The sequence below is a fragment of the Kogia breviceps genome, chromosome X, assembly GCF_026419965.1.
Source record: "Kogia breviceps isolate mKogBre1 chromosome X, mKogBre1 haplotype 1, whole genome shotgun sequence".
NCBI lineage: Eukaryota > Metazoa > Chordata > Mammalia > Artiodactyla > Physeteridae > Kogia > Kogia breviceps.
The window spans coordinates 821,407-844,958 of NC_081330.1; the positions used below are offsets into that span (position 1 = coordinate 821,407).

General features: G+C 46.2%; 1 protein-coding gene across 1 annotated transcript in view; it reads left to right on the top strand.

The window, feature by feature from the left end:
- GAB3 (GRB2 associated binding protein 3) overlaps window positions 1-23,552 on the top strand; it is a 62,889-nt gene that overhangs the window by 4,438 nt on the left and 34,899 nt on the right. The gene's annotated exons all lie outside the window — the stretch shown is intronic.

A 23,552-nucleotide genomic window follows, 5' to 3' on the forward strand; every position in this document is an offset into this window, starting at 1 on the left:
GATTTTTCTTGATCTAAAGGGGAAAAAGCATTTAGTCTTTTACGTTTTAAGTACATTAGCCATAGGCTTTTTGTGGGTGCCTTTTCTCAGGCTGAAGTTCCCTTGTATTGCTAGTTTGCTGAAACTTTTCATCGTGAATTGGATTTGTTAAGTGCCTTTCTTGCATGTGTAAAAATAATAATATGCATTTTCTTTTTTTTTTGTCTGTTACTATGGTGAATCATTCTGATTGATTTTTGTATCTGGAGCCAGCTTTGAGTTCCTGGGATAAACTTCACTTGGTTGTGATGTTTTATCCTTTTCATGTTTTGGGGTTTTTAAAAATAAATTTATTTTATTTTCGGCTGCGTTGGGTCTTCGTTGCTGCCACGCGGGCTTTCTCTTAAGTTGTGGCGAGCGGGGCTACTCCTCACTGCGGTGCGTGGGCTTCTCATTGCGGTGACTTCTCTTGTTGGGAGCACGGGCTCTAGGCGTGCGGGCTTCAGTAGTTGCGGCACGTGGGATCAGTAGCTGTGGCTTGCGGGCTCTATAGCACAGGCTCAGTAGTTGTGGCGCACGGGCTTAGCTGCTCCACGGCATGTGGGATCTTCCCGGACCAGGGCTCGAACCCGTGTCCCCTGCATTGGCAGATGGATTCTTAACCACTGTGCCACCAGGGAAGCCCCTTTTCATGTGTTGCTGGATTTAATTTGCTATATTTTGCTGAGGGTATTTGTGACTTTGTTCATGAGGGATATTTGTTATAGTTTTTCTTTTTTTTACTCTTTCTCTGGTTTTGGCATTAGCATAATGCTGGTAACCACTTACATGATTCAGAAATGAAAACTCTCACCCTCACCTCTGTCTTCATCCATCTTAATTGCCCTTAGCCCTCAAGTAACCATTCTTAGTTTTTTCCTTCACACTTCCAGTATTTCTTTCTATAAATACGAGGACATATGTACATAGCTTCTTTTTTTTTTTTTTTTTTTTTTTTGTTACGCGGGCCTCTCACTGTTGTGGCCTCTCCCGTTGCGGAGCACAGGCTCCGGACGCGCAGGCCCAGCGACCACGGCTCACGGGACCAGCCGCTCCGCGGCATGTGGGATCTTCCCGAACCAGGGCACGAACCCGTGTCTCCTGCATCGGCAGGCGGGCTCTCAACCACTGCGCCACCAGGGAAGCCCTGTACATAGCTTCTTAACCCCCACTTTCTTACACAATATCCCATTCTATATCTTAGTCTGTTCATTTAAGAAGACATACAGACAAGCTCAGGGAACTCTACTGAATGCTCTGTGGTGACCTAAATGGGAAGTAAATCTAACAAAGAGGGGACATATGTATACATATAGCTGATTCACTGCTGTACAGCAGAAGATAACACAAAATTGTAAAGCAACCATAGTCCAATAAAGAAAAAAAAGAAGACCTACAGACAGCTAACAAGCACATGAGAAGATGCTCAACATCTCTAATCATCAGGGAAAAGCAAATCAAAACTGCAGTGAGGGGCTTCCCTGGTGGCGCAGTGGTTGAGAGTCCGCCTGCCAATTCAGGGGACGCAGGTTCGTGCCCCGGTCCGGGAAGATCCCACAGGCCACGGAGCGGCTGGGCCCGTGAGCCGTGGTCGCTGGGCCTGCGCGTCCGGAGCCTGTGCTCCGCAACGGGAGAGGCCACAACAGTGAGAGGCCCGCGTACAGGAAAAACAAAACAAAACCCAAAAAACTGCAGTGAGATATCCCCTCACACCTGTCAGAGTGGCCTTCACCAAAAGACAAGAGATAAATGCTGGAGAGGGTGTGGAGAAAAGGGAAGCCTCTCGCACTGTTGGTGAGAATGTAAATTGGTGCAGCCACTACGGAGAACAGTATGGAGATTCCCCCCCAGATTAAAAATAGAGCTACCATATGATCAACCAATTCCACTTCTGGATATTTATCCAAAGAAAACGAAAAGACTAACTGGAAAAGATATCTGCACCCCCCTGTTCCCTGCAGCATTATTTACAATATTCAAGGTGGGTGTGGAAGCAACCTAAGTGCGCATCAACAGATGAATGGATGAAGATGTGGTACATACATATACATACAATGGGATATTACTCAGCCATAAGAAAGAATGACATCTTGCCCTTTGCAGCAACATGGGTGGAACTTGAGAGCATTATGCTAAGTGAAGTAAGTCAGACAGGGAAAGACAAATGCCATGTGATCTCAGTTTTATGTAAAATCTTAAAAAACAAAAAAGTGGAACAGGAACTCAAAGATACAGAGGACAGATTGGTGGGGGATGGCGGTTGGGGGGTGAAATGGGAGAAGGTGATCCCCAAGGTCCAGACTCGCAGTTATAAAATAAATAAGTCCTAAGGATATAATATACAGCATCTCAACTATAGCTAGTAACACTGAATTGTATATATGAAAGTTGCTAAGAGAGTAGATCTTGAAAATTCTCCAAAAAAATTTTGTTCTAGAATTCTGCCCATGTCAGTGACCAGAGATCTTGACTATTTCTGACAGCTGTACAATGTCCTGCTGTGTGGCTGGAGCGTGTTTATTCAACCAGTTCCGTATTTTGGACACCTGAGTTTTTTCCACTCTTTTGATTTTACATCCATTGCCACAAATAGTAGCATGGTATATGTGACATTTTGTACTTGTGCAGGTATATCTGTATGATTCCCAGAGCTGGGATTGCTGGGGCTATGAATCTATAAATTTAGTAGACATTAACGAATGTTCCATTTTGCATTCCTTCCAGTATGTGTTGTTCAACTTTGGGATTTTTGCCATCTCATAGGTGAGAAATGGTATTTCTGCATCGTTTTAATTTGCAGTTCTTTTATTCGGAGGGAGGTTGAACATTTCTTGACATGTTTATTTTCCTGTGTGCTCTTTCTCCATTTTGGTCTTTTTAGTCGCAATTTCTGAGAGGTGATTAGTCCTTTGTGAGAAGAGATATGTATACATTTCCCCAGTTTGCCGCTTGTATTTTGACTCTGCTTATGTTATTTGTGTGCCTGTGTGTATGTGCAAAGGAAAAAAGTGTATCTAGTAGAATGTGTCAATGTTTTCTTTTACAGCTTCTGGATTCTCAGTCAGATTTAGGAAGGCCTTTTCCCCTCCCTGGTTTTAAAGGAATTCACCTGTGGTTTCTTCTGGTGCTTGTATGGTTTTGTTTGTTTTTAATTGATTTATTTTATTTATCTATTTTTTGGCTGCGTTGGGTCTTCGTTGCTGCGCGCGGGCTTTCTCTAGCTGCGGCGAGCGGGGGCTACTCTCGGTTGCGGTGCGAGGGCTTCTCACTGCAGTGGCTTCTCTTGTTCGGAGCAGGGGCTCTGGAGCACAGGCTCAGTAGCTGTGGCTTGCAGGGTCAGCTGCTCCGCGGCACGTGGGATCTTCCCGGACCAGGGCTCAAACCCGTGTCCCCTGCATTGACAGGCGGATTCTTAACCTCCGTGCCACCAGCGAAGCCCCTTGTTTTGTTTTATTCATTTTCTTTCCTGAGTGTTCAGGTTTATTGAGGGCATGGGAGTCTACAGGGGAGACCGAAGTGCCTGCACATGACCGGGGATGGGGTCTCCAAAACCCGGGTTGACTTGAAAGTGTGACCCTCAGTTCCATCTCACCGAAGGCTGCACTGCAGGGGTGGTTGCCTTTGGGTGTGGCCCCATCAGGGCAGCGACTTTGCACATTTCTCGCCCTTCAGGCAAGGCCCACAGCCATTCTTCCCCAGCGAGGTCACCTGCTCAGCGCTTAGGGCACTTGGGTGCCGAGTCTGGGCCAGGCAGCTCGATGGCAGCAGACAGGAGCCCCGGACCGTGGGTTTTATTTGTTTACATTGAGATTGGGGTCCATTTGGAGTTGATTCTGGTGCAGATGTAAGTAAGGAATGGATCCGACTTTATTGTTTTCCAAATGGCTGTACTTATTACGAAGTTCATCTGTATCCCCACTGATGTGAGATACTCTGCCCTTCCTTATCATATATGAAATTCCCACATTTATTTCTGGCTCAGTTTCTGGTTCAACTTCCATTGGTCCCTCTGTCAATTCATGTGCCATTGTTAAGCTGTTTTCATTATAGACGTTTTACAGTTGATTTGAACAGTGATATGGCTAGTCCCCCTTTATTGTTCTTTTTCTGGAGTTTTTAGAGTTACAGAGTTTTAAGAGTTTAGTTTGGCTAGTTTTGATTTAATTTTCCCACATGAACTTGAGAATCGGCTTGCTTAATTTCAAAACAAAACCTGTTATTATTGGGGAGGAGGGTTAGGTTAGATTTTTAAATTAACGTAGAACTGACATTATGGTGTGGAGCCTTTCTATCCAAGTCAGCTTTTATGTCTTACAGGAGGATTTCCAAGTTTTTTTCACATTGGTCTTTACACAATTCTTATTAGGCTTATGCCTGTTTGGGGTCTTTGTTTGTTTGTTTGTATTCATAGGGCTATTGGTTTCTGTCTTCACCTGAATTCCTTAGAAGACAGAACTTGAGCCAAGGCTTATTTGCCAAGGCTTTGTTGGAGTTGCTGTAATCTCAACGCAGTGAGAGTGATGGGAAAAGGGGAGAAAGGAAAGAACTTGCAAATTCGTGTTGTACTGAATTGGCCACGGTTTCATGAGAAAACACAGCCACTGGCTGGGTCATTTGGATGGATTTGGACAAGCTCTGTAGAACCGATTCACCTTGAAACCGTCTTTTGCAACAAAGAAGGGAGATAAACGTATCTGTCAGTTCCCTTACGGCTCCTGTCTCTCAGTGTCTTTGGGGGCAGCCACTGGGAAAGCCAGTGTTTTTTGGCCTGGTGTCTCATCTGACTCCAGAAGTGGTGGAAGGAACTGGAGTATTTCAGGGTTCACTGGCTTGGGCTTGGGAAGGGGTGGGAGGGTCTCTCAGCAGAGGCCATGGCTCCCCACTGAGTGAGCAGCTGGGCCTGGAAGGCAGGTGGCGCCAAGATGCACAAAATTGGGTCCAATATAATTCCAACATATTAATATTCTATCCTCTTACCTTTGAATTCTCTTACTTTTTGTAGTAGTTTTTCAGTTAATTCTTCTTTGGGGATTTCTTGTGTATACAATCATGTCATCCAAAAAAGAAAGAGTTGTTTGTTTTTTTTTTTTAATTTATTTGCCTGCGCCAGGTCTTAGTTGCGGCAGGCGGGATCTTTTAGTTGCGGCATGTGGGCTCTTTAGTTGTGGCTTGCAGGATCTAGTTCTCCGACTGGGGATGGAACCTGGGCCCCGTGCGTTGGGAGCCTGGAGCTTAGCCACTGGACCACCAGTGACCACCATCCAATTCTCTGCTTCTATGAGTTTGACTGGGGACAGGGGGAGGACGAAATGGGGATTTGTTGTTCAATTGGTATAAACTTCTAATATTTTTCTTAATAGGAAAACATTGAAGGCATGCCTATAAAAGTCAAGATCAAAATAAGCTTGCCCATTGTCAATACTCCCCATTTCCTCCTCCCCCTGTCCCCCAGTGACCACCATCCAATTCTCTGCTTCTATGAGTTTGACTGCTCTAGGGACCTCATATAAGTGGAATCATGCAGTATTTGTCCGTTTGTGTCTGGCTTATCTCACTTAACATAATGTCCTCCAGGTTTATCCATATGTCACAAATGGCAGGACTGCCTTTTTTAAGGCTTAATAATATTCCATTGTATGGACATACCACATTTTCTTTATGCATTCATCCATCATCCAACACTTAGATTGTTTCCATGTCTTGGCTTTGTAAACAATGTTCTGGTGGATGAACATGGGAGGACAGATACTCTTTGAGATCCTGATTTCAACTCTTTTGAGCATATACCCACAAGTGGAATTGCTGGCCTGTATTGGTATAAAGTTTCCATTATACAAGATAAATTATTTCTAGAGATCTGCTGTACAGCATAATGCCTATAGCCAACAATACTATATTATGCACTTAAAAGTTGTTAGAGGGGTAGATGCCATGTATGTGTTCTTACTACACACACATTGACACACACACAAAGGAACACGGGAAAACTTTGGGAGGTGATGGATATGTCTACTACCTTGACTGTGGTGATGATTTCACAGCTGTCTACATATGTCAAACTCATCAAATTGTACACGTTATGTGTACATAATGTGTACATAAGTTCTCTGTGTGCCAATTATACTTCAATAAAGCTGCTCTTATTTTATTTTATTTTTTTTTGCAGTACGTGGGCCTCTCACTGCTGTGGCCTCTCCCGTTGTGGAGCATGGGCTCCGGACGCACAGGCTCAGCAGCCATGGCTCACGGGCCCGGCCGCTCTGCGGCATGTGGGATCTTCCCGAATCGGGGCACGAACCCGTGTCCCCCGCATCAGCAGGCGGATTCTCAACCACTGCGCCACCAGGGAAGCCCAAAGCTGCTCTTTAAAAAAAGAACGAGGGCTTCCCTGATGGCGCAGTGGTTAAGAGTCCGCCTGCAGATGCAGGGGACACGGGTTCGAGCTGTGGTCCGAGAAGGTCCCCCATGCCACGGAGCAATGAAGCTCCTGCACCACAACTACTGAGCCTGCGCTCTAGAGCCCGTGAGCCACAGCTACTGAGCCTGCGCACCACAACTACTGAAGCCCACGCGCCTAGAGCCCGTGCTCTACAACAAGAGAAGCCGCTGCAATGAGAAGCCCATGCACCGCAACAAAGAGTAGCCCCCGCTCGCCGCAGCTAAACAGAAAGCCCGCGTGCAGCGATGAAGACCCAATGCAGCCAAAGAATAAATTTTTTAAAAAATCTTTAAAAAAAATTTTTTTAATACTTTAAAAAAAGAAAGAAAGAAAAATATTGACTTTGGGGCTAGGAGAATATATTTTCTTTATGTTAGTGAAATATTCTACAATTCCTGTATTACTGAGTTTTCTTTTTTTTTAAATCAGAAGTCATTGTTGAGTTTTATTAAGAAGTTTTTCAGCATTTCTAGTGATGGTCATATGACTTTCATTAAATCTAGCAAATCAATGAATTCTATTAATAGATTATCTAATATTAGACCACCTTTATATTTCTGGAATAAGCCCCAGTTGAACAAGGTATGTTTTTCATTGTGTTGTTGGATTATTCATACTAATATTTTATATTGGATATTTGCATCAACATTCATAAGTGAGATTGGTCTTTGGCAATAAATTTGGCTTTATTTATTTCTGTACAATCTTTAGCATATTTTGGCATCAATGTCATACTTGGGTCATATAAAAATTTGGAAGTTTGCCATATTCTAGAATATTTTAAGTAGAGTTGGAATTAACAGCCCTTTAAAATTTTGGCAGAATTCTCCTCTAAACTATATCTGTTGCTTTTTGTGTGTGTTTAGATCTTTGTCAACTCTTATTTCTTTTATGGAAATTGGTCTGTTTAGTCTGTCTCTCCCTGGGTCAGTTTTATAAATTATACTCTTCCTGGAAAAGTGTCTGTTTCATCCAGGCCGTCAAATTCATCACATATAATTTTATGAAATGCTTTTAGGATTTTTAAAATTTGTTTTTACCCTTCTCAGAGGTATTGCTTCCTTGTCGTTGTGAATTTGTGCTCCGTTCCTTTTCCCCCTGTTGGCTAGGTTAGTTGGTGCTTCCTGTTTTATTGATTTTTGTTTTGGCAGTGAACCGGTTTTTTGATTATTAATAAGTCCTACTTTTTAATTTTTCTAACTTTAATTTCTCCTTTTCTCTTTATTATTTCTTCATTCAGTTTTGGTGTGTTTTAGAGATGAGGAAACTTGGACTGACCACACACTCTCTGTAGAGGTTGTACTAGTCAGGGTTTTAATTTGCAAGCAACAGAAGCTGATCCTGACTGCTTTAAGCAGAAAAAGAGCGAATCAGAATGATATTGGGTCTCTGACAGAAATGGTGAGAGGGCTGGAGAACCAGCTTTGAGGTTAAACAGCCAGGAAAAAACACCCCAAACCACAACTCAGAACTAGTTCTGGTGAGAAACCTGCTATCACTACTGTGGCTGCCTGAGAGGCTGAACGATGGCACTTAGCTCGAGTTCACTGCCCAGCAGCACATCCTACAGAAAACAGTAGGGAAATGAAAGGGCAAAGACGATGCCTTAGCTCATCGGTTTTGCTGGCCTGGTGAGGTGATCGAAACCTTCCTTCCTGAGGAGTCTGACTCCTCGGTGGTCCTCCCAGTGGGGCTCAGATCCAGCCCAACGCCATCAAACGTCCCCGTTCCAACTCTCCAGGTCCAGTCTTTTCGAAGCGTGCCCTTCGTTTCACTTGTAAGACCCGGTGGAATAATTCGGCAACTTGGCAGCGTTAAACCCAGGTTCGTTGTGGGTGATCTCAGCCTGCGCACGTAAGCTGGAAGAGAGTCTTAGCACTATCATAGAAAGCCTAGTTTTCCAACCGTGCTTCGAGCCAAGACTTTAAGTCTTGGAGCTTGTCATCCTTTTGCTTTACGATCTGCAGCACATTGAGAAGCAAACGCCTACCTCGGAGTACTGGGCACATCGGTTCAGGGAACTCGATGATTAGTTAATTAGGTGGCTAGCAGACTGCTGTCGGGCTTGCAGAAGCGATCTTGAGGCCAAACTGGCAGGAGAGACCATCAGAGTCTGTATTCCAGCTGTAAGGGAGACTGGAAACAAAGGGTATTAATGGGAGTGCAGCAAAAAGGAAGAATATGAGAATGATTTTAGAGAAATAACCAATGGGGCCTCTCAACTGCTTCACTAAAACGTCTGAGAGAGACAGGGGCCGTTGAGCAGGGCGGTCTGTAAGCCCGATCGCAGTGCAGTTCTGTGAACTTCAGTGATTGGAAAGGGTGTCAGTGGTCATCTCGTTACATACTGGCCATGTTTTTGAGCAATCACTTGTTATCCGGACAGTTCCAGCAACAGGAAACCGGTTACATAAACACGATTCCCAAAGAATCGTGTGACAGCTCCGACTGGGAGAATCCAGCCCGGTGTTGTTACCTCTTGAGATTCCGCGGAACACACCTCGCTCTGTTCACCTGGGAGCCCCGCTGGCATCCGGGGTGAGGGTGGCCGGTCGATGCCGCCATTCCTTCCAGGTTCTCAGGCCATCGATCCACCTCCTCCGAGCTGCTACCAGGACTGAGTGCGCTCCTGGGATCAGAGCGCCAGGCCTAGCGGAGCCAGCTGCCCACTCCCCTCCTGGAGGCTGGAGGTCCCCCTGGCTCGGGGCTGGCGGCCACCCCACCGCTGACTCACACCCGCCTGGCTTCCTGTCGAGAGAACTGCGTTTTCCTCTGTGCTCTTGCTGAGCTCTCTTTCCTCCAGTCTCTGCTTGTGCTGTCGATGTTTTGCTTTGTTGAGGCCGGGGGACTGGACCTTGCATTTCTTACTGGTAAATTTCACCTTTTGGTTTGCAATTTGTCCTTTGGCCAATCTGTCATGATCTTTGGGTAGCTGAAAGCAAAGGAGAGGGAAGCATTTTATTGATTTGCAGTGTAAGGTCACCAGGAATCAAGTGACACCCACATCCAGATTTGGGCCCGACAGAGAAGGAAATAAGTTCCCACCTTTCCTTAGGTCCTTCTCAGGATATAAGTTCCCACCTGTTCAGAACCTAGAGCCAGAGTGGAGAAAGCAAGCCATTGTCGCATCTTGTTCTTTTTTTATTGGAAGCTGGCAGCTGCTACCACCCCCCTGTCTATGGACCCATCTGCCTCTAGATTGTAACAGTCAACACCCACACGTTTTCATTTTCTGAGAGAAAATAAGCATTTCATAGAAGAAGAAACAAATGGCCCCAAGTCATATAACCAAAAATTGCTAATTAAAAAATGTGATACCTTTGCCCATCAGATTGGCACAAAATTTTCAAACCTTTGCACAATGACGTGTGTTCATGGCCGTTAACGTCACTGTGTATAATGGCTAAAAATCAGAAAGGAAGAAAGTAAATCTCCATCTCCACAACAAAGGTACTTTGTTGTGATTCTTTGAGTTTCATTTCCCTCATCTCATTTATAAGCCTGAGTGAAATGAAGGGTAAAGTTTATCATTCTCCAAAATAAAAGCGCACTCGCAGCAACAAGATAGAGCAGATTTAGTCTCCCTAAATCTGCTCCTTCCAAGGGCTTCCGAATCTCAGAGTATGGAAATGCCATCCTCCACGTGCCCAGGTCATTTACGTTTATCGAAGTGTTTTCATAGAAGCTCTTTATGCATTTTGTTTATTCAGTTGTAGCTCCTTACAAATTCATCATCTCGACTTTGTTCAAGGGGTCTCTTGCCACGCAGATATTTTTTTATCTTTTTTTGTAAGCAAATCTGGAAATTGGTTCCTTTATAGTTTCGGTGAGTTGTTTGGCTTCTCGTATTATGTTCATGGAATAATTCAACATAAAAGATTAAAAGAAAATGTAGGAAAATAACTTTTTTATCATCTTGTGTCAGGCTGGATGAGCCCAGAGGCCCTGTGTATCCAAGCCGCAAGGCATCCTGGGCAGCTCTGGCCCGGGGGCCTCCACACCTGTTGTATCCTGTCAGGGATCAAAGTCGCATTCCTTCTGCCACGGAGCACCCTGTTTTCTCGTCTGTCTCCCTCCAGGTAGAGCCTCACGGTGCATCCCGCCGTGCTGGGTAACTCAGCTTACTTTGCCTTCTTTACACATCAGAACTGTGCCTGCTTTATATCAACATGCCAGCTAGGTCCCCTCCCAGGCCTCCTTTTCCGTGGTTGTTTCGGTTTATCACCACCAGTTCCTATTTCACAAGAAGCAAGTCTGTTAACATTGTGGCTTTTAGTGCTGACAAGAAATCCGTGGTTTGGGGTCTTGGGCCCTGAGCATGGTGTAACTAGAAATTAAACTGAAGCTTAAACTGTAATTTAACTCCACCGAAATTTTCACACCAAACGAGAAGTCCCACATGGCCTTGCTGGAAAGAAGTACACTCTTCACAGTCTTACACCCTAAAATGTTATTTTGGTCAATATTATAAAGTAAATATGAAAGAAGTGAAATTACCTCCGAGACAGATGCTTGACCCAGAATGTTTTAATATTTGAGATCTTTTGAGCTTTAAAGAACAGATCACTCTCACACTCTTTAAACTATTTAGGCACAGGAAAAGATGCAAGCTTCTTCAGGAACCCTGAGAGCAAATTCATAAAACTATAGATCAATCTCACTTCATAGAGACATGACAAACGAATTCCAGATGCGTTGAGTTTAAATGGAAGACAATGAAATATAATTTCCACAAGAGAATGTTGTAGGATCTCAATCTGATGTTGGGGTTGGGAAAACCTTTCTAAACATGATAGAAAAACTATAAAGGGAAAGACAGATTTTTGCAAATAAAACACTTCCATTCGTCCATTTATTGATTCCTTCAGTCCCTCAGCAAACATTTACTGAGCATCTCCTGCATGCTGAGCGCGATTTTAGGCGCTTCAAAAACAACATAAACTTATAAGGCAAATGAGTTTGTATCCTTAACTTCTAGGAATAATCCTTGTCACTCCTTAGGGAAAGGATTGGCATTGCAATGGCAAAATGGGCATAGAAAAAGGCCTCCCAAAGGGACATGACCTGTAAGAAGTAATATACATGTAAACAACAAGGTGCTCTTTTTGCTTTCGCCTGTGTGACCGCTGGATCTTTCAAAGAGGTTTCTGAGAAAGAAAGTAACTTATTTCTGAATACATGCTTTTGTAATTCCCCTCTGTGAAACTCACCGAAAAGGAGAGTCCAGAATAGAGCAGGAAAATCTAACCAAGTCATGGAAAGACCTGAGATCGGTTAGACGTCTCATCTACCCCTGGAAGAAGGGTACGGCTTTGACGAAATAGGAGAACGATTTGTGAAGGATGCCAGTGAAAAATCCTTAACTGAGGAATGAGAGGACAATGGTGTGGGCTACTCCTCCACCCAGACTCTCAGCCTTTGCGGGGAATAGGACAAAAGCCAGACGCAGCGAGCGGGCAGCGGCTTGAGGTGCTTGCCCTAGACCAGTGCTCGCCACTTCACCCAGCAAACGTTTCTGCATCCTGAGTGGCACCTGCGTTCCCGGCATGCAGAAATGCACTGGGGTCAGCAGGGAGGAGGCCCAGGGAATCGGCCTTGAACTGTAAACAATAAAGGGGTCTTCCTTCTAACAGATGTCTGTCCTTTGAGCCCAGCAAGTCGTGAAACCAGGCTGAAAGCCAGGCTGGTCTTTTCCTCTCTAGGTACCTGGGGACGAGTCTGCCGCTGGCAGGTGCCCTCTGGGAGCTCAGCTTCTCCCAGGCCGAGGCGCGAGCTTAAGTCAACACTGGCATCCTGTGGGCTCCCGGGCGGAACCGCTTCTCTTGAGTCACAGTTTTGTGCTGGCCAGAGGCTGGGAGGCGGTTTTGGCAACTTCCTGCAGCCAAAACTGTTTCGTGCTGATGAGGTGCCCCGTAACCATCACTCTGGGTCTGTTAGCCGCCTGCCAGCTAGGACCCGTCTCCGGCCCGCTCTGTCCTGTTTCTGTCCCTCCTGCCCTCCGGCAGCTGAGTCACGGGCAGCACGAGTGTTAACGGCACCGACGGCTCCACTTCTGAGGACTGACTGTGTGGCTGTCGTGTCACGTGTTTGGAAAAGCCTTCCCAGAGGCCGGCGTTAGGTCAATGCGCACCTCTGTTTTTTCAGTCCTGTTATCATTTCCTTATTTAAATGTGACTATTTCATTCAGGCAGGATTTATTTGGATTACAGGTGGAATGAGCTGGACATTCATTGATTTGTTCAACACGATTGAGTGAGCTTGCTCGCGGCACCGGGCTCTGGGGGGAACATTTTAGAGAGATTTTCCTCAGCATTAAACCTCAGCTACCTTACATCTCATAACACAAGAGAGCAGGTTTTCCGAATGCCTTCCAAATTCACCTTTCCAGGAGAAAGAAGGGGTGGGCCTCCTGCTGGAGTGTGAGCTCATTTGTAACAAAATAGGACCAGATTGTCTCCTTACCAAGACCTTTGGTCCACGCTCTCGGCCCATCCCAGTTGGCTCACGTCACGCCTTTCCTCCTGTGTAGAGAATACTGTAAGGACCCGTGCGCAGGTTAAATGATTTAATTTAATCCATCCAGAGCACTTCGACCAGTTCCCGGGACGTGCGTGTTACCTAATATTATTACTATTGTGCATTCCAAGGGATCGGTGTCACCGCATCGTTCATGACTCCTTCGGAGATGGTCCCAGGAGCCCTCGCCCCTGTGTGCTCAGCTTGAGCCAATGGCAAACGAACGTCCCAAGGGGACAGACACCCTTGGGTGTGAGGGTTATACTGTTTCATTTGTAAGTGTCCAGTTCAGAAACGATGAGGAACCCCCCAGGCCATCGAGTGGCGCTCGGGTCTCAGTACACCTTACGTAAGGTGGCCTTACGTGGCGTGGACTGCTGAACAGTTCTCATCAGGGCTCCTCCTTCCACATCGCAGAGATCCAGGACTCGTCTGCCTCTCTTGACAAGGCCTGGAAGTGGAACCCTTGGGCCAGGCCGTCTCCAGGACAATCACAGGAAGCTATTCCACGCCTGCGACAAGTCCCGGCTCCATGTGGTGGCAGGCAGAAGGTTACAGGCCATCAGGCTGCGGGGTCACCAGCAATCCCGGGGCCAGTGGCGCTGGGCCAGGACCAAGAGGGGCATGTAACCTGCTCCTGGAAATTCCCGACCCCCCCCCCGTTCCCTGGCTTTTGTGGTCCCCCTTGGTGAGGAAGTCGGAGGCGGACAGAAGGGGCCCCCTTGAATAAAGCACGGCACAAAATAGAACATTAACCAGGACTTTGTTTCTTCAGTGATGTTCGCCTTTTGCAACACATAACCACACCCCAAACTTCCTGAGTGTTTTCAAGGTGACACCACTGGGAAGAAAATGGGAGCTGAGAAGTTACTATAAACCTCCAAGTTGTTACCAAACGCTTTCTTTCATCTCGTGTTCTGGGACCACATCCAAGATTCCCGGGGGCCTTACAAATGGCACTTGGTGATGGAGTTGTTAGGTTTTCTAAACACTCACTAACATTTACCGAGTATCCGTTAATAGCAACACAACGAGAAGAAAAACACAGCGGGCAAATGTGTTCCAGTCAGAAGAACGGGGATGAAGAAAGATGTAAAAGGAAATGCAAAGCCAGTCAGTCAGACAAGAGCCAGTCTTGGGCCTCTTGTCTCTTTTCCCTCCGTGTCTTCTGGACTCCGGTGAATAATGCTTGTGTGAAGGGACAGAAAGATTCCACTCTGGAGCTAGATCGGGGAAACAGCTTTGACAGTTCCACGTGACAGGACAGTCTGCGGAGAGCTAACACGCCGTCTCTCTGAGGATCAGCTTCTTTTTCTGGAAAAGTAGCTGCCTCGACCACTTCGCAAGATTATAAATACAAGTTGGTAACACAGGACACGATAATAGCACCTGCCCGGTCCTAACGCAGCGTCTGATTCAGCTTCGAGCCCTCCCCCCCCCCTCGGGCCCACTGTGTCTTCCACCATTTGGCCACCGCCCCCTCTTTAGCTTCATCCTCTGTCACTCTAACCTTCCTGACGCCCACAAATTCATGCACGTGGTATGTTCTGTCACAGCACACGGCCCTCGAGACCATCACGAGCATCCGGCGAGCAGGGCCGGGTGGCTCATCTCTGCATCCCCTGCATGCGACCCATTCCATAAACATCTTTGTGCCAGAGTGCTGAGTCCATTTCCACTGGGTGTAATGATTGATGCATTGAGATTGAAATCGAGCATCTTACTTGTACTTTTGATGTGCTCCCCACTTCCTGTAGGTTTCCTTTTCTGTACTTTCTTTTTTTAAAACAAACAAACAAAAAACAGTGGAAGGTATGTATTGGATTTTCTCCAGTGAAATATCAGTAAATTTCTTGTATTATTCAAATGCAGATTCATAACATTTGACATTCCCAAAATACAAAGTAATCAAGCTTGATGAAGACATATTATACAGCTATATGGCAAGGGGAAATAATTAGGCAGGGTCATCTGCACTCAGCACTATTGTTTAATGTATATTTAATACAGAATTATTGATTATGTATCATGGGCTGTGAGCTGGGAATACAAGAGACAGTATAGATAATCACAAGTTGTCATGGGATAATTTTTTTGCCTACTTTGGCAGTTCACCGATGTGTTCTATTCATGAAACATTAGACCTAAGAAAAGATATCAACTCAATCAAATCAAATGAGGGAGGAGGAAAGTTTTTAAGAATGTAAAAGGTAATCTCATAGATGCAACATCTAAACGCAGCCAGTCCTAATGGGAACTAAACTGGTCTCTGACTTTCAGGAACCACAGAGTCTCCATTGGACTCTATATGTCACCACAGATTCTTCCACCAGCACCCAATCCTCACCGCCACCACCTCCTAACACAAACCATTAGATGTCACAGATTTGGGGTCACTTAGTTCACATTCTCAAGAGCACAAGACTAATTTCTTGCAGGCCAGTTACTGGATGAATCACCCTTGGGTCAGATACCCATTTCTGATCCAATCAGAAGTTGGGAATTGAGACACAGGATACAACATGGTCCCCCAGACCTGCTGCTACCAAGGGCTGGAGGGGGGTGAAACAAAATACAAGACGGAGAGTATGCAAAGTTATCACACAGAAAGATTAGGAATACAAATTGAAAAGGTAATCTGACCAATGGTGAGACAATGGGTTTCAAAGCAAACGATGTAGATGTCAACTCAACCAGTGTTCACGGACCTAAAATACCTGACAGACTTAGCTTCTCAGGCAAGGTTCACCATTAAAAAAGAGCTCTTCAAATATGTACAACCACATGTACTGAATCAAATACACACTTATAAATATTACCTTTCCCCATACTTTAGTCTCACTAACTTCAACCAGTCATCCTTCTGAAAACAATTTCAAGTGGACACAATTCACTTCTCCTTTTTCTTTCTTTTTTTTAAACATCTTTACTGGAGTATAACTGTTTTACAATGGTGTGTTAGTTTCTGCTGTATAACAAAGTGAATCAGTTATAAATATACATATGTTCCCATATCTCCTCCCTCTTGCGTCTCCCTCCCTCCCACCCTCCCCATTCCACCCCTCTAGGTGGTCACAAAGCACCGAGCTGATCTCCCTGTGCTATGCGGCTGCTTCCCACTAGCTATCTATTTTACATTTGGTAGTGTACATATGTCCATGCCACTCTCTCACTTCGTCACAGCTTACCCTTCCCCCTCCCCGTGTCCTCAGGTCCATTCTCTAGTAGATGTCTTTTTTTAAAAAATTATTTTAACATCTTTATGGGAGTATAATTGCTTTACAATGGTGTGTCAGTTTCTGCTGTATAACAAAGTGAATCAGTTATACATATACATATGTTCCCATATCCCCTCCCTCTTGCGTCTCCCTCCCTCCCACCCTCCCTATCCCACCCCTCTAGGTGGTCACAAAGCACAGAGCTGATCTCCCTGTGCCACGCGGCTGCTTCCCACTAGCTATCTATTCTACGTTTGGTCTTTTCTGTACTTTCTTGAGTTCTTTTGGATTGAGCATCTTTTTGTAAACGTATTTAGAAACTTAACTAGATCCCCAGGAGTTTGTAAACAAGCAGGAGCTGCTGTGTGTTTCACCTGTTGTGTGTGTGTGTCTGTGCGTCTCAGTGCAGTTTCATTGCACATGTAGCTTCCTGTGACCACCACTGCAATCAATATACAGATCTGTTCCGGCATGAGGACTCCTCCCGTTAAGCTTTTCCAGCCAGCCCTCCCCCCAGTCCTGCCCTCGCAGAGCACACAGGCTAGACGGACACAGGCTAGAGTCCCAGGGCGACCTGGGGACCAGCTGATGTTCTTTGGCCAGGTCTTGGTTTCTCAAGTTCCCTTCTTCTGCATGTTCCACTTCCAACTTTGTACCACAGAATTTGCACACAACGCGAACGCTTTTCACACTAGAGCTAGGCCTTGCCACCCATACCTCCTCGGCAACATCCTTTCTCCTTGTCGTCCTCTAATCAAGGCATCTCCCGAAGCCTGACAGATAAGGCCCCTGCAAGAACAGCTCAGAAGCCCAACACATGTAAGCAATCAGAACAGACTCAGATTTTGGAGTCTGAGCCCCAAATCCTGGAGCCCTGGACACTCCGGGCCAGGGCAGCACGGAGCACATCCACAGGTCCAAAGAGGAAGAGGCCTGCACAGTTCCTTGGGCAGCTTGGAAAACTGCCCTGGCTCAGATGACAGTAATATTGAAGGATCAAACCCCACAGTTCCAAGTGCCGCTCGATGGAGGTTTCGTTCCTTCAGGCCGAGTCGGAAGGCCGGGCGGTGCCGGCAGCTTGCTGATGGGTCCTGTGCGCATGCGGAGGAAATGATTTCATAGCTTTGGGATTTCACCACTGCAGAGGGGTCAGGGGGCCAATTCCGCTGAAACAAAGGGACAGTAATCACTCTGGCCAGAAGAGCAGCTTAAATCAGAGGTGTCTCTTTACAGCCTCAGAGACTTGCAGGACGTTTCTCGGTTCACTTCAGTGTCTTTCGACGATGGATACAATCCAGACGGGGCACTTCACTTTTATTGGAGTGAATTCTGGGAGCCCAAGAAGTGAAACTTGCTTAACCCAGCCAGGTTTATTTTATTGTGCAAATAGAACTGAGTGTAGGAATAAAGTGCTCAAACTTCAAACCTTCATCCGTGGTCATCTTCAGCCTCAATAGCCTGTGTTATTAACTGAGAAAGGCTCATCTTAGAAGCGTGTAGCTAGGGCTTCCCTGGTGGCGCAGTGGTTAAGAATCCGCCTGCCAAGGCAGGGGACAAGGGTTCGAGCCCCGGTCCGGGAAGATCCCACATGCCGCGGAGCAACTAAGCCCTTGCGCCACAACTACTGAGCCCGCGAGCCACAACTACTGAAGCCCGTGCACCTGGAGCCCGTGCTCCGCAACAAGAGAAGCCTCCGCAGTGAGAAGCCCGTGCACCGCAACGAAGAGTAGCCACCACTCGCCACAGCTAGAGAAAGCCCGCGCGCAGCAACGAAGACGCAGTGCAGCCAAAAATAAATAAAATTAATTAATTAAGAAAAGAAATGTGTAGCTGACACCCCAGTGTACTCAGTGTGTGGATGGAGCATTTGCTGTGTTTGAGTTAAAAGGCTCGAACTAAGCCTTGCCTGACTGTCTAAGGTCCAGCTTCGAGAACTTGTCTGTCTGGTTCCCCATCACATCCCCAGTTCGTAGCACGTAAATGTGTGATGAGTAAATCCTGGTGATGAGGTTTGTTATGAACCCACAAAGCTAGTCATGTTTCTCAAGAGTAGAGTTTTAAGCCTAGGTCCAGGGCACTGTGGAATCCTGTGGAATTAGTTCACTCAACAAGTATGAGTTGAGAAACTGGACCTTAGGCATGGGTCTGAAGTTTCTGGGAAAGATCTAGGTTGGAAATATAATTTTGTAAATCATCAACAAATAGATGGTTGTTAAGATAAATGATACTGGATGAGGCCATGAGGGAGAGTGTGTGTAGTTCAATAGGGAAAGCCATCTAGAACAGTGTGTATGTGTGTGTGTGTGCGCACGCGCGTGCACCTTTCTTTTTTTAAAATTAATTAATTTTATTTTGGCTGCACGGGGTCTTAGTTGCGGCATGCAGGCTGTTTAGTCGCGGCATGTGGGCTCTTAGTTGCGGCACGCATGTGGGATCTAGTCCCCTGACCAGGGATCCAACCTGGGCTCCCTCCATTGGGAGCGCGAAGTCTTAACCACTGGACCACCAGGGAAGTCCCTGCACACATGTTTGTGATGAGAGAAGGTCCATGAATTTCATCATGTTTTCTAAGGGGTTCACAACCCAGAAAAGGATAGGAATTCAGTGTTGAAATGGTCCATCTCGAACTCCCTTTTCACCTCTTCCTTCCTTCTCATCCTTGGCCAGTTAGGTACCTTTAGAAAGGGCGCTGCTTCTATGCATCACAATCTGTAGAGATGCTTGTTTAAAATGCACATTCCTGGGCCCAAAGCCAGGCCTGGTGAGTAAGCCTTTCTGGATGTGAGGTCCAGGAATGCGCATTTTTAGCAGCTCCCTGGGGCAGTTCTCCCCAGGGAGCTGCTACAAATGCACTTCCGGTTCACTGAGCACTTCTTCCATGCTTAAGATGTTGTTCTCCACATCCAGTGAATTTTTCATTTCAGGTATTGTACATTTATCTCCACAAGTTCCAGTTCGCTCTTGTCTATATCTTCTGTCTCTGCCCTCGTTATGTACACATTTTCCTTTAAATGGCATACATTATAAGAGCTGTTTTTAAAATACTGTGTGCTTATTCCATCATCTCTGTCATTTTTAGGTCTGTCTATTGTATGATTTTTCCCCTAAAGTGTTGAGCTGTCTTTGTCCGGTAATTCAGTAAGAAAGCTTCTGAGGTGTGGCCTCTCTAGAGTCTCTACTGAATGATCCAGGTTTCTCCACTTGAGCTGGTCTGAACACCCCCCAGCCCCGTGTGAGCTCAGGGAGTCATTCACTTTGTGGGTGTCCAGGAGTTGGTTTTCGATTCACCTCCTGGGGTTTCAGCCAACACCTGTGGGTGTTAGTATTCAGCCAAAGTCCCATGAGGGAATTCCCAGGCCGATTTCTGCAGCTCTTTCTTTACCCTCTCTGGTGCCTTTCCCTACAAATTCCAGCTACCTCAGCCATCCAGAATGCTGATCTGTCTTCTCAACTCCGCCAGTCATAGCACATTAGGGCCCACCCTTATGACCTTATTTTAACTTGATACCTCTGTAAAGACCCTGTCTCCAAATAAGGTTACCTTCTGAGGTATTGAGGATTAGGACTTCAACACAGGAATTCTTTTGGCGGGGAGAACAGTTCAATCCGTAACAGGGAAACTCAGATTCAAGTCTCAGTCCCCCTTCCCTGGATGGGAAGTCTGCCGTTGCACAGCAGCCGCCTCGGCCTTGCAAGTGCTTGTACCTTTATTTAACCTGGGGCGTGGTCCCTCTTTATCAAGAAACCAACCAGGAGGTGTTTGTAAACACAGAATCAGCAACGGGCCTGTGATCTCAGCACACCTTCCTAGAGAGGTTCAGTCTTACCTTCTTCATATTTGAGAACTGAGCACAAACTTTTCCACAGGGTTACACGACGTTGCAGGGTTTGTTGCTGGAGAGGATACTGGCGGGCTGGCGGAAAAGGCTGCTGGGAAGCATCTTCCTGTGGTCAGAGCTGGAAGAGCCCTCAGGGCCCGTCAGTGTGCAGCGGGACAAGCGACTTGCCCAGGGCAAACGCTTTGCTGTGGAACCCCGCAATCCTGCCCTTGTGAAATGTGAACATCTCCCCAGCTGGAAGAGCCAGCAGCCCCCGGGTCCCGCCGTGCTCAGTGCCTGGCACATAGTGCATGCAGCCATGAACACGCCCTATCCAGAGAAATCTCTTCTTTGCATTTTTAAGTGTCTTTATCACTCAAAAGAGCATCCCCTAGACACTATGATACAATGGGATATCACTCAGCCATGAAAAAGAGTGAAACAGGGCTTCCCTGGTGGCGCAGTGGTTGAGAGCCCGCCTGCGGATGCAGGGGACACGGGTTCGTGCCCCGGTCCGGGAAGATCCCACGTGCCGCGGAGCAACTAAGCCCGTGAGCCATGGCCGCTGAGCCTGCGCGTCTGGAGCCTGTGCTCCGCAACGGGAGAGGCCACGACAGTGAGAGGCCCGCATACCGCAAAAAAAAAAAAAAAAAAAAAAAAAAAAAGTGAAACAATACCATCTGCAGCAACAGGGATGGACCTAGAGATGATCATACTAAGTGAAGTCAGTCAGACAGAGAAAGACAAATCTCATATGATATCACTGATATGTGGAATCTAAAAAAGCGACACAAATGAACTTATTTACAAAACAGATACAGACTCGCAGACATAGAACAGAAACTCATAGTTACCAAAGGGGGTGGGGAAGGGATGAATTAGGAGTTTGGGATTAGCAGATACACACTAATATATATAAAATAACCAACAAGGACCTACCGTATAGCACAGGGAACTATATTCAGTATCTAGCTCATAATAACCTATAATGGAAAAGAATCTGAAAAAGAATATACGTATAACTGAATCGCTGTGCTGTACACCTGAAAGTAACACAACACTGGAAATCAACTATACTTCAATAAAAAATAATCCCACAGAAAATTTCTGATAGACCTTTTAAGGCTTATTTACTCCATAGATCACCTCTGTCCTTGCTTTTTCTTGTCATTTATCTGGTGAAGAACCTGGGCCTTTGATCACAGAGTTTCCCACTGTCTGGCTTTGCGGGTGGAACTTTCCCACCTGCTCGTTCCTCTTCATAAGTTAGCAACTGTTGACGCTGAACACCTCTACCTATGATTTCACTGTGGACAGCAGAATGGTGAGATTGTAATTCTATCATTGGTTTTCCTTTGTTAAGCAGAATACATTTATGAAAAGATAATGACGTGGTTCCATCACAGCCTCTGAGGATGACAAATTCTTTTTTCTTTTTTAATATCATGCTGAACTCCCAGATTTAAACATACCTGATGGATTTCAAGCCACCGTAATTATTATATCTATTAAAGCTCGAATTGTTCCATCTTCGACCAGTGGGAGTATCTTCAGGTCGGCTCCTGAGTCCTTTTGATAACTTCCTTGTGGAACCGTGTCACTATGAAGAGCTTCACTTTGGTGCTGGCTGCTCGCTCTCAGGGGTCTTTGTCACACGTCTCTCACTTCCAGAAGCCCAGAAGCCTGGTTTCACCTACTTAGCAAAGAGCTCCAAGAACACGTTATTTCTGCTTTTCTATAATCACAACTCTTAGGCAGAGATTTAAAAACCTGAGGGAGGGCGTGCTGGCGAGTTTTGCATGCAGACTGTGCTAGATGCTGCTGCTTCCTTGGCCCTTCTTCAGTCTCAGCTTGGCTACCACGTCGTCCCGGAGGATGTCTCTTGTGTATGCCCATAGCATTTTGGCTCTCCCTTATTGTAGCACTGATCTCGCTGACTGCAGTTGTCTGTTTATCCATATGCCCACTTCCCCTTGCTGCCCACGAGACTGAGTGGCAGGGCCCGTGGCTTGTTGACCAGTGGCCAGCATATTAGGGTATCAACAGATAATTGCTGAATGAATGTCTGTGTCATTCTTCTCCTACCAGAGCGCTCGTTACCCGGGGTTGAAATCTACCCATTTCATATTTGCACCCCTCTCGGCATCCCAGCTACGTGGTGAGCTCTTTCAGGGACCAGTTCTAACCCCCTTCCCCATCTCCACCATCTGGCAGGATGCATTGTGGACCCCTCCCCCCCTGCCCACCAACACTGTTATTAAAGGATAAGAAATGTGTTTCTATAAAACTAAGAGCAGTTAGCTTGAAACTTGTTTCAGCATCCAATTTGACTTCCTCTTTTAGAATCATTTTTGGGAAGTACAAAGTTCCTCTTCACATTTCCCTACCAAAGTGGCCTTTGGAAAGTTTGGGGTACCCCGGGCACCCCAGGGCGTTCTCTCATCCTGACGGTGATGTGGGAGCTCCTGCCACCCCATCCAGCACCATGTTTTTGTGACAGGAACTTATTGAATGATTAATGCTTCTCTCCCTCGCCCATCACTCCCAGGAGCCTGCAAACATGCCGTTGTTTCTCTTGTCTTAAAAACAAGGACTTAATTACACTGCTTTGTCCCTCTTCCCAGTGGCCAGATCTCTCCTTCGAGCTTTACGCCATCATTAAAGGCACGGTTTCCTCCTCCCTGTCCCAACCCCATGTGGGGTGACCGCCACCTTTCTGATGCTGCCTCTTGCCACGGCCTCAAAGCAGCTTTCAGTTCTGAGCCATGACTGCAGGTCATGTGTGAGAGCCCCCTCTCCCTCTTCATGGCCTCATCGGGTTCTCTGCTGCCCTTTCCCTTTTCTCCCGGCCTCCGGATGAAAGCCGGCGGGCATGTAAACGTGTCGGGCGCACCTGAAGCTACAGTGGCACACAGAGCATCGTTCTCTCTTCTTTTTTGGTCATGGTAAGCTTCGCCAGATCATGTGACCTCAAGGCTTGGCTTCTTCCCGGATTCCTATAGCACTAAAGGCAGTTCCCTCCTGTTGTCATAGCGAATAGAGGATGGCTTTAGGCTGGACAGTGCCTGCCCCACGCCCCGGCCCCCAGCCTTTACGACGGGCTGACCTAGGGGGTGGATGCAGACGTGTCCTCCATCTTTAAAAAAAATCCCTGGACCCCAGAGCTCTCCCCCTGTACAATCAGACATGTCTAAAGAATTGCCCACAGTCCCCTCTCTCTGTTTTTTTTTTACTTCATATTTAGCGATCCTTCCACCCTCACTTGAGTTCAAATCTATTCCTACAGCTTCTTAGCTGTGTGACCTTGGGCTCATTAACTTCTCTGAACCTCAGTGTTTTCATACATAAAATGGACATAAAAATAGTTACCTGTCCCATGGGATCGTTTTGGAGATGAAACAGGTTATGGTAAAGCCCTTAGAAAACAGTTTCTCACATAGGAAACAGAACCACCACGTCACTTAATTCTCTGAGAATTCTACTTGCATTTTCATCTTCATTGGGGATTTTATAGAGAGACAATCACATCAACTTCAGCTAATG